This window comes from Lissotriton helveticus, chromosome 3_1 (assembly GCF_964261635.1).
Source record: "Lissotriton helveticus chromosome 3_1, aLisHel1.1, whole genome shotgun sequence".
Lineage (NCBI taxonomy): Eukaryota > Metazoa > Chordata > Amphibia > Caudata > Salamandridae > Lissotriton > Lissotriton helveticus.
In genome coordinates this window covers 1,748,637,977-1,748,654,817 of record NC_136061.1, presented here as the reverse complement: position 1 = coordinate 1,748,654,817, position 16,841 = coordinate 1,748,637,977, and positions in this window count along the sequence as shown.

Here is a 16,841-nt window from a genome sequence, read left to right as displayed (position 1 = left end):
GCAGTCAAGCAGAAAGTCCGTACCTGTATGATATGTTGTCAGTTTAATCCAGGTAAAAGTGTCCCGGTGGAACAAGGTGGTTTCCAGCCCCCTGACCACCCTTTTGAGGTCCTCCAGATGGATTATATTCAAATGGAGCGATGTCGAGGTTTCAAGTATGTCCTTGTAGTTGTATGCGCCTTGTCCAGATGGACAGAAGCATATCCAGTCCCAGATTACACAGCCGCGACCACTGCCAAGCAGTTGGTTCGTGAATTCTTCCCTAGATATGGACTCCCTAGAGTCGTATATTCTGATAACGGCCAGCCATTCTCATCTGAACTCATGAAACACGTTTCCCTGTTGTTAGGGTACCAGTGGAAGTTCCATTGTGTACGCCATCCAGAAGCAGCTGGACTAGTCGAAAGGCATAATCAGACTCTGAAAATCCGTATAGCAAAAGTCTGTAAAGACAAGGGTGTGGATTGGTTAGTAGCTTTGCCAGTCGCTCTGTTTTACATGCGTATGGTCGCACATTCCAGATCAGGTCTGTCCCCGTATGAGGTCGTTTTCGGCCGCCCCCCTAATATGTGGGGTACTCCTAGACCCCGAAGTATTACCGATGTTTCAAGTAATATGCTGACAGATTACCTAGCTTCCTTGATGTCTGCCCTCAACTCATGTCGTTCACAGGTTGCCGCCGCATTTCCAGACAATACCGAGGTGGCACCGCACGAGATCGTTCCAGGCTCCCTTGTGATGATCAGAAATTTCGACAGATCAAGTCCGCTGGAACCACGTTGGAAGGAGCCACGTCAGGTCCTCTTGACCACCCGAACTGCCGTCAAGTTGGAAGGCAGGAAGGGGTGGGTCCACCTTTCTCATGTAAAACTTTTCAAAGGATCGAAACCAGTCTTCAAAAACATTTCCAAGAACATTTCCCAGGATTCGAAGGATTGCCAGAACATTGTTTTAAAGGACTGTCCCGCACAAGACATTATTACAACCCCTCCCTTGTTAGAGAAAACTCCGCAACAGGAGTATAAGTTAAAGCTCAGGTCTAATAAGTCAGCCAGTTTGATTGTATAAGTCCTCCCTTAGGTGAAACGGTTAGACTGTTTCTGACATGTATAAAATAGACCCCCATAGTGAGAGAGTCAGTCAAAGCTCAATCAAATGTATCGTTTTTCTGAGTTTCGTATTATTCATCAGCATAATGATTTCCTGCACCAGCTATGCTTTCTATCTGTGTTTTTCAGTTCCTCATGTAAATATGTCTGCTCATGTTACAGTAGAGCACACGTTTAGTGATCTGCCTCCTCACGAATATGCATACCGCCTCGCTATGCGTAATAACACATTTATCCGTATGTTACATTATTCACACCAGACCAGCAATGCCACTAATTGTTGGGTGTGTGGTCGACTCCCCCCTTTCCAGACACCGAAGGGAGTTCTGCCACTCTTTCCTTATCCATTCTCACACAATGGTTCGTGTGGAGCATGGTCCACGTTAACGTCATCCTCAACAGATATGTCTTTTCTTAACAGTACATGTTTCCCAGACAAGCAAGGTTTCCCCCACAGAACAGGTTTAGATTTAGAAAACGAAGTATATAATTTAGGAAATTATTCGTCGAATTTCATGGTTCTGAATGTTCAGTCTGATACTACTCCAGACTTACCTGCTATTTCAGTACTACCAGTCAAAGGCGAATTATGTGTCCGTAGTTATGGTTCTGTATATATAGGTCATAGTGAATGTACTACTGTTATCCAGTATAGTGACAGTGGGAAATCTATTTTCAAAGCTTCACGTCATTCTTATTTTATTTGTGGTCAAACTGCATATGTCCGTCTGCCCCTCGATTGGGAGGGAACCTGTTACATTGCTTTCCTACTGCCACCTGTTTTTCTAGCCCCACCTGACTATCATAGGAATTCTTTCTTAGTACACACTAGACACAAGAGAAATCTCCCGATTGTCGATTATACTGAAACCGCCGCAGAGCAATTCATTGATATTGATAAAGGTGTTTTCCCTTATTTAGGTACAGTTGTAAATAGTAAGCTTATTCGTAGGTTAACAAGAACCCTTGAAGCAGTAGTAGATGAGACTGCCTCCGCTCTAGGTAACCTAACCGAAGAGCAATCCTTTATGAGAATTGTCGTTTTACAGAATCGTCTCGTCCTTGACGTCATACTGGCCGATAGGGGCGGGGCCTGTAGAATTCTCGGATCCAGTTGTTGCATTTTCATTCCAAATAACGCGCCGTCTGTTTATTCAGCTATAACCAGACTCCATAAAATTGCCCATCTGTTACACCAAGACCCAGGCACCTGGACATGGTCCGGTTGGTTCTGGAATATAATTTCCGCATGGGGTTGGAAAGTCCTGTCCTTTTTAGGTATTGCAGTAGCGATCATATTTAGCTGCTGCCTCTGTATACAATGTGGCCCTGCGATTTGCAGCATGTGTGCTACCTCTTGTATTCCCAGTCCCAAGCCCTGTTCTAAATCCCGTTCCAAGACAATTCGAGACGAGCAAATGGTACTGTATGAAATGATAGATGGTATCATGAATATTGATGTTTCCTGATGAAAACGTAGTGACAAGGAGGGAATGTGGAAAAGTAAATTTTGCCATGTTCTGTGTCCCTACGTCTCATCCATCCTATGTTATGTGTGCATGACCAATATGCATATGTTATTCCCCATTTCTGATTAAAGACGCAATTACAGTTGTGTCCACCCCTAGTATGTTAGTTTCCAGTCCTCGTGAATACTACGAATATCAGGCCTATGTAAGTAATGTTGCCACGTTTCTCAGTGTGCACGTTATTCAATTATAAAGTCTCCGTTTCCAGGCCTCAAAAAGGGCCCGGACCACAGATTCAGTTCCTGTCTCCTGAAAGCCTCGCTGAGGAGCGATACAGGCCCCACCTGTATCCTCGACCCTTCACTTACTTCCTGCCTTGCAGTGCCCGGTGCACCCCGGCTCTGCCTCTGAGTCTGCCAAAAGTATGTTATAGTTCCAGCTATCAGTTCAGTCCTCCTCCTCTGCATTCCTAAGCTACTGAACTGCATCAATAGTTTCCGTCATTGTCTAGCCTTCTCGTCTCCACGTTAGAGAAATACTGTATTTAATAGTCATTTAATATTCTTCACGCACTACATGTAGAATAATGCATGGTCCAGTCTTAGAATCAAGTTAGCTTTTCCCCTCATGACTTCTAGTTTATATCAACATGTTCTCTAAACATTAGATACCAGATAGGGTTTAGGTACATGTCGCTCCGACCCTCCAGACTCCAGTCTCTGCTCCTAGCACAGAGTTCGTAGCCCCCAGCTTCTCCTAGTAACACGTCATTGTCAGTTTTCGCGCACCATTAGGTTAGAGGTCCCGGCTCCTTAGGTAGCCCCCTCCAATGTTTCCGCCCATTCATGACATATTCTGTTACGTTTGCATCACATGTCTATGTATACGCCCAGTTACACCTCTTATTACTGTTATCTCTCGCGACTGCTACGCGTCACGCCTTCTACTCCACCTACTGTTACGCCTACTGCAATGTAATGCTATGTGTTTGCGCTATGTATATAAGTCAATGTTTTGTTATTAAATGTTAGCGCGCTCATCCCAGACCTAGCCCCAGCAGCTGCTGGGCCTCTTTTCCCCTGCTGGGCCTCTTTTCCCCTGCTGGGCCCCAGTTGTCCTGCTGGGCCCTGTCATTCTGTTCCTATGCAGGTTGTCCTGATCCTGTCCTTATGCTGTAATAAACCTGCAGAAACTCCTACTACCTCGAATCTTGACTCTTATTTATTGAGCTATCTGTTATGCTATAAGTCTAGTCAAAAATAGGGTATTATTTATTTATTTACCACACTCTGTGATGCTCTGCTTTGCTTCACAGTTATAAATCGTTTTTGGTTGCATGAGGGCACATTCCTCACATGACTTGGAGTTGTGCCCAAGCCCAAATATCAGAGGCACACCTCATGAATGTCCGTCGCCTACATCTGTCTACTGAAGCCATAGCATGGTTTAAGCCCTGTAGTTTTTGTTAGGAGGACATGATTCCTTTATACAAGTGAATTCAGTTTGTAAAAAAACTAATCAAACCAATGAAAAAGAGAAAAAAGCTCTGGATGCGCATTCAAAGGTGTTCAAAGTAAGCAAGAACGGCACTTATATGTGTCTCGCTCCTTCACTTTTGGGTAGAAAAAGACCAATGATGAGCCCGCAAGGTGTCATCTAAAAGGTACACAGGAGCACTACTGTCATAACCTTTAGATTCAGTCTGGCACCTGGGGTATATATAACATGCGTAATCTGTGTAAGTAATAGCCGTCAGAATTTGTGAACTTACTACATTCTTAAAAAAATTTTTACCATATTTTTCATGCCTAGGAGAACTTCTCTGCTCTCCTATAAATGGTCACCAGGTCTCCCCATTTCATATAATCCTTTTTCTATGGCACAAGTTTTTGCAAATTTGAGTTTCAAGATTGCATAAAAATATTGAAGCTGTTTGTCACCCAATCAAATTTTAGAAAATGTTAATGTGATTGACAGAACACGTGATTTTCTAGTCATTCCTTTAACTGCTGACGTATCTCAGAACTTACCCCTTCAAGACCTGCGCAACACATTTTTCACATGCAAATATTTAAAAAGCAAATGAACATATACACCAAATAAAAACAACAAACTTTACAACTGAAATTCTATTCTCATGCTATGTTTGGTGTAAATCCATTTATAGATTTTTTTATAGTAAAGTGTGAAATGGTTACTTATTATTGGGAGTAGTTTTTTCAGCTGGATCACGTGATGTGCATTATGTTGTCATTTTGTTGTTTGGTCTGAATTTGTGTCTCTTTTGTTTATTGTTTGTGGGTGTCATCGTGACTGTACCAAAGGGAACTCAAGTCTTCACCAGTAACGAGGGAATCATTGCACAAGGGATTGTGCAAACAATAAAAACATCATATGCAAAAGCGGGAGAAACCCTGCCATCGAAGCCCAGGGTGCACATCATAAAAAAAAGAGAACACTAGCCTTCCTGGGAAAAGTACCCTTCAACAAAATCTGTGCAGCAGACACATGGTCCTCTATGTACACCTTCACCAAACATTACTGTCTGGCCATCCAGACACACAAGGAAGTACAGGTTGGACAAAGGGTCCTGAAGAACAAGTTACTGACCTTCACAACGCATTATAGGTAGAGACAATATCTAGCTGCAGATTCCTTACCTTTGAATTTCCAAGGCGTCAGACTGGATCAGGAAACTTTTGCAGGTGCGCTGACGTCAGTTACTTTGCATTTGTCCATGCCAGAAGCACAGAGCCATAAGAAAACAAGTTACTTACCTGTAACTTTGGTTCCCCAGTATTGGTAACTTTCACAGATTCCCATGCTTTGTATCATTCCCCGTCGTCGGAATGGGAGCCTCGGTAGTATAAAAAACCATAGAAACAAAAGAGAAACCTAGGCCTAGGCCTCATCTCATTTTGTATTCTATCCACCTCTTTTTGTGAAAAAGAGACCAAACTTTTGCCAGGACCAATCAGAGCAGCCTCACCCTCTAGAACCTTCCTGAGAGAGCTCAGAGCCTCAGATTTTCGTAGCCGTTGTGCAAACAGCCACTAACTCTGTAAAAGGATGAGCTTTCCCAGGGGAGGTGGGCGGGCGCATGGGAATCTATGAAAGTTACCAATACTGGGGAACCAAAGTTACAGGTAAGTAACTTGTTTTCTTGCCCCAGTATTGGAACTTTCATAGATTCCCATGCTTTGTATCAGAATAGCTAGCAGTACAGCACCATGAACACATTTTGTAAATACATGGCATCACATAACCATAGAAAAATACATAAAGTACAGTAAAAACAAACAAAATGTGCTCACCAGGATGGAGGGATCGTAGGGAAAGCTCACCTCTCAATGAAACAGATTACGCAGGACTGCCTGGCCAACAGCCGCATCATCTCGTCCTGCAGAATCCAGGCAGTAGTGTTTCGTGAAGGTATGAGTACTGCTCCACGTTGCTGCCCTGCAGATGTCTTTAATGGCAACTCCCGAAAAGAGAGCCACAGATGAAGCCACCGACCTCGTGGAATGTGCACGGACTCTGCCGTCCAGCGGCTTGCCCGCTTCCTGATGACAGAATTGAATCGCACTGGAGATCCAGCGGGAAATGCCAGTCTTTGCCAAAGGCAACCCCTTACGAGGTGCACTGTAGGACACAAACAACTGAGTAGACTTCCGAAAGGGACGTGTGCGCTCCAAGTAAAACTTTAAGCACCGTTGAATGTCCAAAGAATGGAGCGTACGCTCCGCAGGTGTAGAAGGATGTGGAAAGAATGTTTTCAGAATCACCGGTTCATTCAAGTGGAACTCAGATGGCACTTTCGGGATGAATTTGGGATTAGTCCGAAGAACCAGACCTTGTTTAGTAAATTGCAGGAATGGATGCACTATGGAGAGTGCCTGAAGCTCACTCACTCGTCTAGCCGATGTTAGAGCTAAGAGGAGTGCTAGTTTCCAGGAGAGGAACTTTAAGTCTGCCTTGTGAACCGGCTCGAACGGAGCTTTCATGAGTTGAGCCAAGACAAGGTTGAGCTGCCACACTGGTGGAGGAGGACGAACTGGCGGATACATCCGGAATAGGCCCTTCAAGAATTGTTTAACCACCCTAGAGGACCATAAGGAAGGACCTGCCGAACTGCGTCGAAACCTTGATATGGCCGCTAGATGCACCTTTACTGATGAATGTGCCAAACCAGACTTAGCTAGAGATAGCAAATACGGCAGCAACTGATGAGGTTGGGAAGTGTAAGGATGGAGACCTTCCCGTTGACACCACAAGCAGAATCTCTTCCATTTTGCCGTGTACGTCTTGTTGGTACTTGGTGCTCTGGCATGAGCCAAGACCTCTCTGCATTCTTGAGACAAAGCTAGATGACTGAATTCTCTGTGTTCAGGAGCCACGCCGTCAAGTGGAGGGATCTCGGATCCGGGTGGAAAACCTGTCCCTGACTCCTGGACAAGAGGGACGGAATGGGCCTCAAGTGAATTGGAGGAGCTTGGGAGAGTCGCAGCAGTTCTGTGTACCAGAATTGTCTGGGCCACGCTGGAGCAATTAGAATCATCCTGCAGGGTTCCGCCTTCATTTTCTTGAGAACTCGAGGAATGAGGGGAATGGGAGGAAAAGCGTAAAAGAACGCGCTGTACCAGGCCATCGAAAGAGCGTTCCCTAGGGACCCCCGATGGTGAACCTTGCTTGCGTAGAACCGGCATTTGGCGTTCTCCGGCGAAGCAAAGAGGTCGATGGTCGGCATCCCCCAAACTGAGAACACTCCGTCGAGAATGGATTGATTCAACTCCCACTCGTGAGTCACTTCCGTCTGGCGACTCAAGGCGTCCGCCTTGACATTGAGAGTTCCCGCCAAGTGCTCGGCTCTCAGAGTGATGTTGTTGTGAATTGCGAAATCCCAAATCCGTTGAGCTTCTGCGGACAGAGTCTGCGATTTGGTGCCTCCTTGTTTGTTTACATAGTGCATGGCCGTCGTATTGTCCGTCCGGACCAGCACTGAGCGATTGCCCACTCTGGGTAGAAAAGCTTGCAAGGCCAACCGAATGGCTGTCAGCTCCAGGAAATTGATATGGCACTGCCGCTGTCCTGGACTCCAATGGCCACTGACTTGAAGCTCTCGGAGCACTGCACCCCAGCCTTCCAACGAGGCGTCCGTGGTCATCACCATGGGTGAAGGAGAAATCCTGAATGTTAGGCCTTGGGCGAGATTGCTTTTCTGAAGCCACCATTCGCTCGCTGTTCTCATTGCTGATGTTACGACAACCCTGTCGTCGAACGACCCCTCTGCTTGGCGCCATTGCTTGTCCAGCTCCTCCTGTAGAGGACGCATCCTTAGCCTGCAATGCGGTACTAATGGTATGCAGGAGGACATCGATCCGAGAAGGGATTTGTATTGGCGGACCGATAGGACCTTGCTGCGGCAGAGTAGTTGAGCCGAAACCATCAATTTTTGTTGCCGCTCTTCTGAGGGACGAGCCGTACAATGCGTGGTGTCCAGCACGGACCCCAGGAATCTTGCAGATTTGGAAGGCAGGAGGACTGACTTGTGTTTGTTCAACTGAAGGCCCAGGCAGCGGAACAAATGGAGGCAAGTAGACACGGCTTGCGAAGCGTCCTGGAAAGATGGTGCCTTGACGAGCCAGTCGTCCAAGTAAGGGAAAACTTCGAGAGATTGTCGTCGAAGGAAAGCTGCCACCGGTGCCAATACTTTGGTGAACACTCTCGGTGCCGATCGAAGGCCGAATGGAAGCACTTTGAACTGGAAATGGCTCTTTCCCACTGTAAAGCGAAGGTATTGTCTGTGAGCTGGGTGTATTGGAATATGGAAATATGCGTCTTCTAAATCCAGCGACGCCAAGTAGTCGCCTGGATTTAAGAGAGGAAGAATTTCCTGGAGAGTGACCATCCTGAAGGAGAGCTTTACGAGATAGGTGTTGAGCTCCCGAAGATCGAGGATGGGACGCCAAGTGTCTTTCGTCTTCCGCACTAGGAAGAATCTTGAATAGAACCCCCGGCCCCTCTGAGAGAGCGGGACCGGTTCTATTGCTCCTTTGAGGAACAACTGGTGGGCTTCTAGATGTAGTAATCCTAGATGTCCTGAGCGGATGGCGCCCGGAGCTCGTGTTGGAGGAAAGTCGTGAAACTCCAACGTATGGCCACTCTTCACTATGTTGAGGACCCATTGGTCCGATGTTATTGACATCCAACTGTCCAGACAAAGGGATATCCTGCCCCCCACTGATGTGATCGGGAGGGGAGGAACAGCAGGTAGAGCCGGGAGGCCGCTATTGTCGTTTGGTGTTGTCACGGCCTTGTCGCTGTTGACGGCCTCGCGGAGGGTTGCGAGAGAAAGATGCTGATTGCCCTTGTCGCTGATTCGAGTAATTGGGTTTATATGACTGGGAAGACTGCGAGGAAAAACGTTGTTGGTTTCCTCTGTAAGATGTAAATCCTCTCCCTCGTGCGCCCCTAAAGGGGACCTTGCGATAGGTGAGAGAGCCCAAGGACTTTGCTGTGTCTGTGTCCTTCTTGATATTCTGTAGGGTATCATCCACATGCTTCCCGAACAGCATCTCCCCATCAAAAGGGAGGTCTAGGACTCTGTTCTGGACCTCCTGACGAAACCAGGTGGCCTTCAGCCAACCCTGACGCCGTAAGACGGCGGAGCCGGCCAAGGCCCGGAAGGCCGTGGAAGCAATGTCCATTGCGCAGTCAATCACTTCTGCAGACGATTTCTCTCCTTCCGCCAGCACCTTCTTGGCGTCCTCCTTAGTGGGCTCAGGTAATAGGTCCACGAAGGGTTCCATGTCGCACCACATCTGGCGGTCGTAACGGCCTAAGATGGCAAGGGCATTCGCCGCTCTAACCAGTAAGCTGGCCATAGAGGAAAATCGTTTTCCAACATTATCCAGACGTCTGCCGTCTTTGTCCGGAGGAGTGGTCAACGGTGTGGACGGATTCTTTGACTTGCTTTGTGCCGCCTGAGAAATCACCGAGTCAGGCTTTGGCTGACCAATAAGGCAAGCTGGACTGCCTTCAGGAGCTTTATATTTCTTCTCCAGTCTGGGGAGGACTGGAATCACCGTGGCAGGACTCTGCATGATCTTCATGCCCTCCTCCCATACATGCTCTATAATGGGAATAGATTTGACAGAGCGTTGGTGTTGTTCCTTAAAGTCATAAAGGAAACATTCCGATTCCTCTCTTGAAATAGGTAGTCCAAACCTCTTAGCAGCCCGTTCCATCAGATGATGAAAACCCCCTATATCCACCGGAGGGGAGATGGAAGTGTCACGACCAGCAGCATTTGGGTCTTGCGGGTCATTGTCCCCCTGATCCGGGTCAGGGTCCTGTAAAGGATCCATCAAGGGATCCACTGGAACAACCTCCTCATCTGAAGAGGTATCCTGATGGGCATCGGGCAGTGGTACGGGATCTGGTGTGGGAACCCGGGCCAAAGGTGTCACTGGCGGTGGTGTGGAGGGTACCACCGGAACACTAGTAGCCGGCTGCACTTGCGGCTGTGGTGGAAGTGGAAAAAACGTAGTCTGTCCGGAAGGGTCTGACGGAAACCTTTTACGATAATCCTGAAGCATGTCCTGAAGATCCGAAATGAGAGAGGAGGGCATGGCTACCATGCCTTGTCCCAAACTCGGCGGATGTCGCTCTTCCACAACATAAGGATGTAGTTGTTGGCCACCTGCCTGGTCGAAATACTCCTCCGTGTCCGTCTCCTGCAACTTTACGTTCAAGTCCGAGGGACTATAGGCAGGTCCATAATTGTCCTGAAACTCATCCTCGTCAGACTCATCATCTAACAGCATTGTCGGTAGATGGGAAGAGACTCGTCGCGGAGACGTCATCTCCGGCGTGATTTTCATTCTCTGAACTGGAAAATGCAATTTTTGGACCGTCGACGGTCTCGTCGACGACGCCGTCGTCGTCGGAGCATCAGTTACTGTAACCGTCGACTGCACCACAGCCTTCGTCGACACAATCCTCGTCGTCGATGGGACCACCGTCGACGGTCTCGTCGACGAACTCGTCGTCATTATCATCGTCGTCGACGAGGAAGCCGTCGTCGTCGACGTCGTCGACGTAGTCTTCGTCGTCGTTGCGGCCGTCGACAGCGGCCTGCTAGTCGTCGTCGACGTGGAAGCCATCATCGTCGACGAGCTCGGAACCTTGAACGTCGACGAAGTCGTCGTCGTGGACACCGCTACCGTCGACGAGCCCGTCGACGGAGCCACAGAAACAGCGGGAACTTTAGCCAAAGTCACAGTCGTCGACGTACCTGGTGTTCTCGTCGTCGACGGACGCTGTTTTTTCTCCGGCCCAGATCCTGACGTGCCAGTAGAGTGTTTATCACTGGGCTTGATCTTTTTGGACGGAGGAGAAAGGATCACCACCTCTTTTTTGTCCTTTAAGGCTGGCACCACTGCTGTAGCCTGTCCCTGCCTCTCCTTTACACTTTCGTGAGGAGATTGAAGGGGACCAGCCCTCTCAGACCTGTCAGAGATCTTGTGAGGGGCTTTAAGAGGGGGCTCAGATGTCGAAGAACCAGGGGGAGACCTACCCCTCTTCTTTGATCTTTGCGAGGAAGCAGCAGACACGGAATCCTCCTCATCCGAAGAGAGCACCTCCTTGCGTGTCTTCATCTTCTGAAGCCAGGTAAGTAGCCGGCCTTCTCTGTCCCGAAGAGTCTTGTTCGAGAAAGTCCTGCAGATCTTGCAGTCTGTGGCCTTGTGGTCAGGATATAAGCAATAGATGCAATTATCGTGCTTATCCTCCACAAAAAGACGTTTTTTGCCACAAGAGGCACAGGACCTGAATAAGGCCTTCTTCTCCTTGTCAGACATGACGATTTGAAGCAGAAACTTGAAGAAATAAGTAGAAAAACAGTGAAAACTGAGCAGAGCTCAGTGGAGACTCCCTAGCACAACGTGCGGTAGAAAAATCTGAGGCTCTGAGCTCTCTCAGGAAGGTTCTAGAGGGTGAGGCTGCTCTGATTGGTCCTGGCAAAAGTTTGGTCTCTTTTTCACAAAAAGAGGTGGATAGAATACAAAATGAGATGAGGCCTAGGCCTAGGTTTCTCTTTTGTTTCTATGGTTTTTTATACTACCGAGGCTCCCATTCCGACGACGGGGAATGATACAAAGCATGGGAATCTATGAAAGTTCCAATACTGGGGCAAAGTGAACTGGCTTGTGTGAGTCAGGACTAGGGCCCAGAAAAGGGGTCTACCCTAGCCCAATCAAAATGAGTCAGCAGAGTTGGGAGGTATGGGTGGGTCTGTAAAAAATCTGCAGCTAGATATTGTCTCTACCAGAGAATGCATTACCGAGGGTAAGTAAGTTGTTTATCTGATAGATATTTCTAGCTTACAGATCCTTACATTTGAATTAGATACCCAAGCTATACCATCCTGGCAGTGGCCTGCGGACAGCTTTCCTACACTAAAAAGCCCTGCAGGACTGAACAGGCAAAATGCCCGGCCCTGCGGACCTAACTGTCTAGGCAGTAGTGCTTGGCAAACTTGTGCAGAGAAGCCCACATTGCTGCCTGGCAGACGTCCAGGACTGGGACACCCCGAGCCAATGCCATGGTTGCAGCTTTTTCCCTTGTAGAATGGGCACGTAAGCCCTCAGGAAGCTACTTCTTAGCCCAGGCATAGCAGATCTTAATGCAGAAAATAACCCAGTGTGAAATAGTCCTTTTACTGCACTGCCTGACCTTTTTAGCTCCCACATAACCCACAAAGAGTTGGCCGTCCACCCGGAACTTTTTTGTGCGGTCAAGGTCGAACGACTACGCTCTTTTTCGGTCCAGACAGTGGAGATTGCTCCTCTTCCTTAGAGGCATGCGGGGAGCCAAAAAGATGGGCAGCGTGATTGATTGACCCAGATGGAACGGGGTCACCACTTTCGGTAAGAATGAAGCACAGGTGCAAAGCAGCACCTTATTCACAAAAGTTATCAAGTAGGGAGGCTTGCATGACAAAGCCTGGTGGTACTGCCACCTGAAAGGCAGTCTTGATAGTAAGCAACCAGAGGGGACAATTATGTAATGGCTCGAAGGGAGCACACATGAGAAATGTGAGGACCAACTTAAGGTTCCACTGTGGCATGTGTGCAAGCCCATTTAAGAACCTATGTACAATAGGGGACTTGAATAAAGAGGGCTGGTCCGGATGCCGCAAGAAAGCGGACAGAGCAGAAAGATAAACCTTAAGAGTACCCAAAGCAAAGCCCTGCTGGCAAGTGTAAGAATAAAGACAAGGATATTAGAAAGAGAAGCAGAAAGAGGGTCACTAGACCTTTCTGCACAATATTTTACAGATTTTTGCCAATGACAGGCATATACCGTCTTAGTGGAGGGCCACCTGGCCGCCAAAATAACATTACATACTTTGGGAGGAAGGTCGAAAGCTATCAACTGTCAATCGCTATGCAAGGAGGCAGAGAGTTGACAGGTTTGGGTGGAAGACCCTCCCCAGCTGCTGCGATAGAAGAACCTTTCGAAGGGCCAGCCTGATTGAAGGATCGATGCTCATTCAAAGAAGCTCTGGATACCAGACTCTTCGTGCCCAGCCAGGAGCCACAACAATGAGTTGGGCCAGGTTGTTCTTGATCTTCGTGAGAACTCTGGGCAGAAGTGGTATGGGTAGAAAGGCGTACAGGAAGCCTGAGCTCCACTTTAGACAAAAAGCGGCACAGAGCGATAGCCTCCAGGGTGGAAAACTCATGACATTGCGAGTTTTCTTCGGAGGTGAACAGTCCTAACAAGTCTCTCCCCATGCGCCACCTCCGACTGGGGACACAATTTGCGGTCCTCTAGGCATCGACGGCTGAGTTTGCCTGGCCTGGCGTTCAAAGAACCTGCCAGGTGTTGAACCACCAGGGTTTTGCCCCGCTGTTCCAGCCATGTCCAGAGACTAGAGCCTCTTGACAAAGGATCAATGACCCCACTCCACCCTGCTTGTTGCAGTACCACATGGCTGTGGTGTTGTCCATGAATGCTTGCACTAGCTTAAGAAAAGCTTTCAATGCCAAAAGAATAGCTCGAAGCTCCAACAAATTGATGTGGAGTCTCGACTCTGCCGGAGACCAGTGTCCGCTGATCTCCACCTTTCCCAGATGGCAGCCCCATCCCAGGAGTGATGCATCTGTCACTACTGTGAGATCTGATTGGGGAAGGGAGAGGGGTCTGCCACTGACTAAATCACAGTTCGTCAACCCCCCCTGCAGGTCCTTTGTAGTTCCCTCCGAGATCTGGACCATGTCAGAGAGATTCCCCTGATGTTGCGTCCCCTGGAGCTTCATGTCCCACTGCAGAGCCCACAAACACCACCTGGTGTGATTTACCAGCAGGATGCAGGAAGCCATGAGCCCCAGCAGCATCAGAGTCATTCTCACCAAAATCCGGGATAGAGGCTGAAACATGGGTATCGTAGCTTGAATATCCTGGACTCGCTGCTCAGGAGGATAAGCCCAAAACTGCAGTCCAGAACAGCTCAAATAAAAGGGAGCATCTGAGAAGGAGTCAGTTGTGACTCTGGCACGTTTACAGAGAACCCCAATTAATGCAGAAGGTTCGGCGTAGTCATGAGGTGGGAGACGACAGCCTGGGGTGAGGGCGTCTCCAAAAGCATTGAGACAGAGGAAGACTGACACCGCTAACCTGCGCAGATGAGCTACAAACACCACCATCACCTTGGTGAATGCACGCAGGGCGCTGGTAAGGCCAAACGGAAGCACGATTAACTGAAAGTGCTTGTGCCCTATCTTGAACCGCAGGTAACGCCTGTGGGCAGGCAGGATGGGGATGTGAAAGTACACATCCTGCAAGTCCAACGTCTCCTTGCTCTAGGGCAGACAAGACCTGAGCCAATGTGAGCATCCTGAATTTCACCTTGTTGAGGAACAGAGATTGACGGTCCGAAAGTTTAAAGTGGGCCGCAACCCTTTATTCTTTTTCGGAATCAGAAAGTAGAGGGAGTAGCAACCACTGCCTACTTCTGAAATCAAAACTCTTTCTCTAGCTCTCTTGGCCAGGAGGGCAGTAACATTCTCTTGGATTAATGCTAGGTGATCCTCTGCCAGCCGTTCTTGAGTTGGCGGTAAGGGAGAAGGAAAATAAAGAAAAGTTAGAGAATCGCCTTTCTGAATGATCTGCAAGACTCATTTGTCTGATGCTATGCACCTCCACCAGAGGAGATGGTGATGAATTCTCCTTCCGACTGGAGTATCCTGGCCTTGCCGTACCAAACTAGGAATGCTTAGAGGCTGCAGCTGCCAAGGGCTGGGTTGCAGACGACTTCTGGCTAATATTCCGAGTTTGGAATGAACCGTGTCCACGTCCTCACACAACTTGGGGAGTCTGGCAGGATGGTGGCTGGGTATGGCTGACACAGTTGTAAACCCCTTCCATTGCCACAAAAGGGGCAAAAGCTAGGTTGGTTACGTTTCTCGCCACAGCACGAGATTCCTTGAAGTGCTTCAAGGCCAAGTCTACTTTCTCTCCAAAAAGACGAGCCCTGTCAAAGGGCATGTCCATGAGATTAGCCAGGATATCACCCGAGAAGCCAGATGTTCTCCGTCAGGCATGATGTCGTAAGGCCACTGTTGACGAAACCGCTCTACCCAGCGAGTCTGTTGTGTCTAAACCACACCTGATGGTAAATATTGCTACATTTCTCCCATCCTTCATTGCCTGGGAGAGCACAGCATTGGCCTCCTCCGGGAACTGTGGCAGCGTTCGCGCAACCGTTTCCCAAAGGGTGTATGAGAAACGGCCCAATAAGCATTTGTTATTCACCGGCTGCAATGCCAGGCTGGTAGAAGAAAACATCTTCTTCCCAAGTGCCCTGGATTCCCTGTCCGAAGGAGCAGAAGGGAATGCACCATGGGACGCAGAAACCTGAGCCACCAAGCTCTCAGGGGTAGGGTGTTGGCTGGGGAACCTTGGATCTCCCGGGGCAGGGCAATGGCGGCGTGTAATTGTCCTGTTCAGAGGAGCCCCTTTGCTAGGCTTGGACCACAGGCCTAAAAGGTCATCGGTTAGTGCTTCATCAAAGGGAAAAGGAAAATGCTACTTACCAGTATGCATCTGTTCTTGGCATGTAGAGCTGCAGAGTTGTACACTATGCATTAGATCGCCACCTGGTGTTGGGCTCGGATGATTGCAGTTTGTTTCTGTCTTGGAAGAAGTCTTTGTAGTCACGAGATAGGTGACTCCTCCCTTGGACAATACTGCGCATGGGCATCGGCTCCATCCTTAGATTGTTTTTCGCCGTGATGGGAATTGATGGAGTTAGTATAAGTAAAGAAAAAGGGATGTCCATGCGTGTGCATCTAAGTAAGATGAAAAACTGGAATGGATACAAGTCCCGGGGAGGCGAAGGGGCGCGTACAACTCTGCAGCTCTACATGCCAAGAACAGATGCATACTGGTAAGTAGCATTTTCCGTTCGAGGCATATGAGCTGCAGATTGTACACTATGCATCGATTGTGCAGCAGTGTCTCCCCTAGCGGTGGTCGCTTGTATCCGTTGCAGTGGTTTGAAAGAGAGTTTTAAGGACAGCCTGGCCTACTGCAGCTTGCTGCTTGGCTTGCACATCAACACAATAGTGTTTAGTGAAGGTGTGTGGTGTAGACCAAGTTGCTGCCTTGCATATGTCCTCTAGGAGTATGTTTCCTAAGAAAGCCATAGAGGCTCCTAGTTTGTGAGTGGAGTTTGCTCTAGGAGGAACTGTTAATGTACGATTAGCCTTTAGATAGCATATTTGTATACACTTTACAATCCACCTTGCGATCCCACCTTTAGAGATGGGGTTGCCTTTGTGTGGTGGAGAGAAAGATACAAACAGTTGATTTGTTTTCCTAAAATATTTAGTTCTATCTATGTAGTATAGAAGAGCTCTTTTAACATCTAGAGTGTGTAAAGCCCTTTCCGCTACAGAGTCTGGGTTTTGAAAAAACACAGGTAACTCTACAGATTTATTTAAGTGAAAAGGAATGATGACTTTTGGAAGAAATTTTGGATTAGATCTAAGAACCACTTTGTTAGGATGTATTTGAAAAAATGGTTCTTGTATAGTGAAAGCTTGTATCTCACTTACTCTTCTAAGAGAGGTAATAGCAACAAGGAAAGCCGTTTTCCATGTTAGGAATTGCAGTTCACATTTATGTAGAGGATCGAAAGGGGGTCCCATGAGTCTTGTAAGGTCAACGTTCAGGTTCCACACAGGAGAAGGTGGCC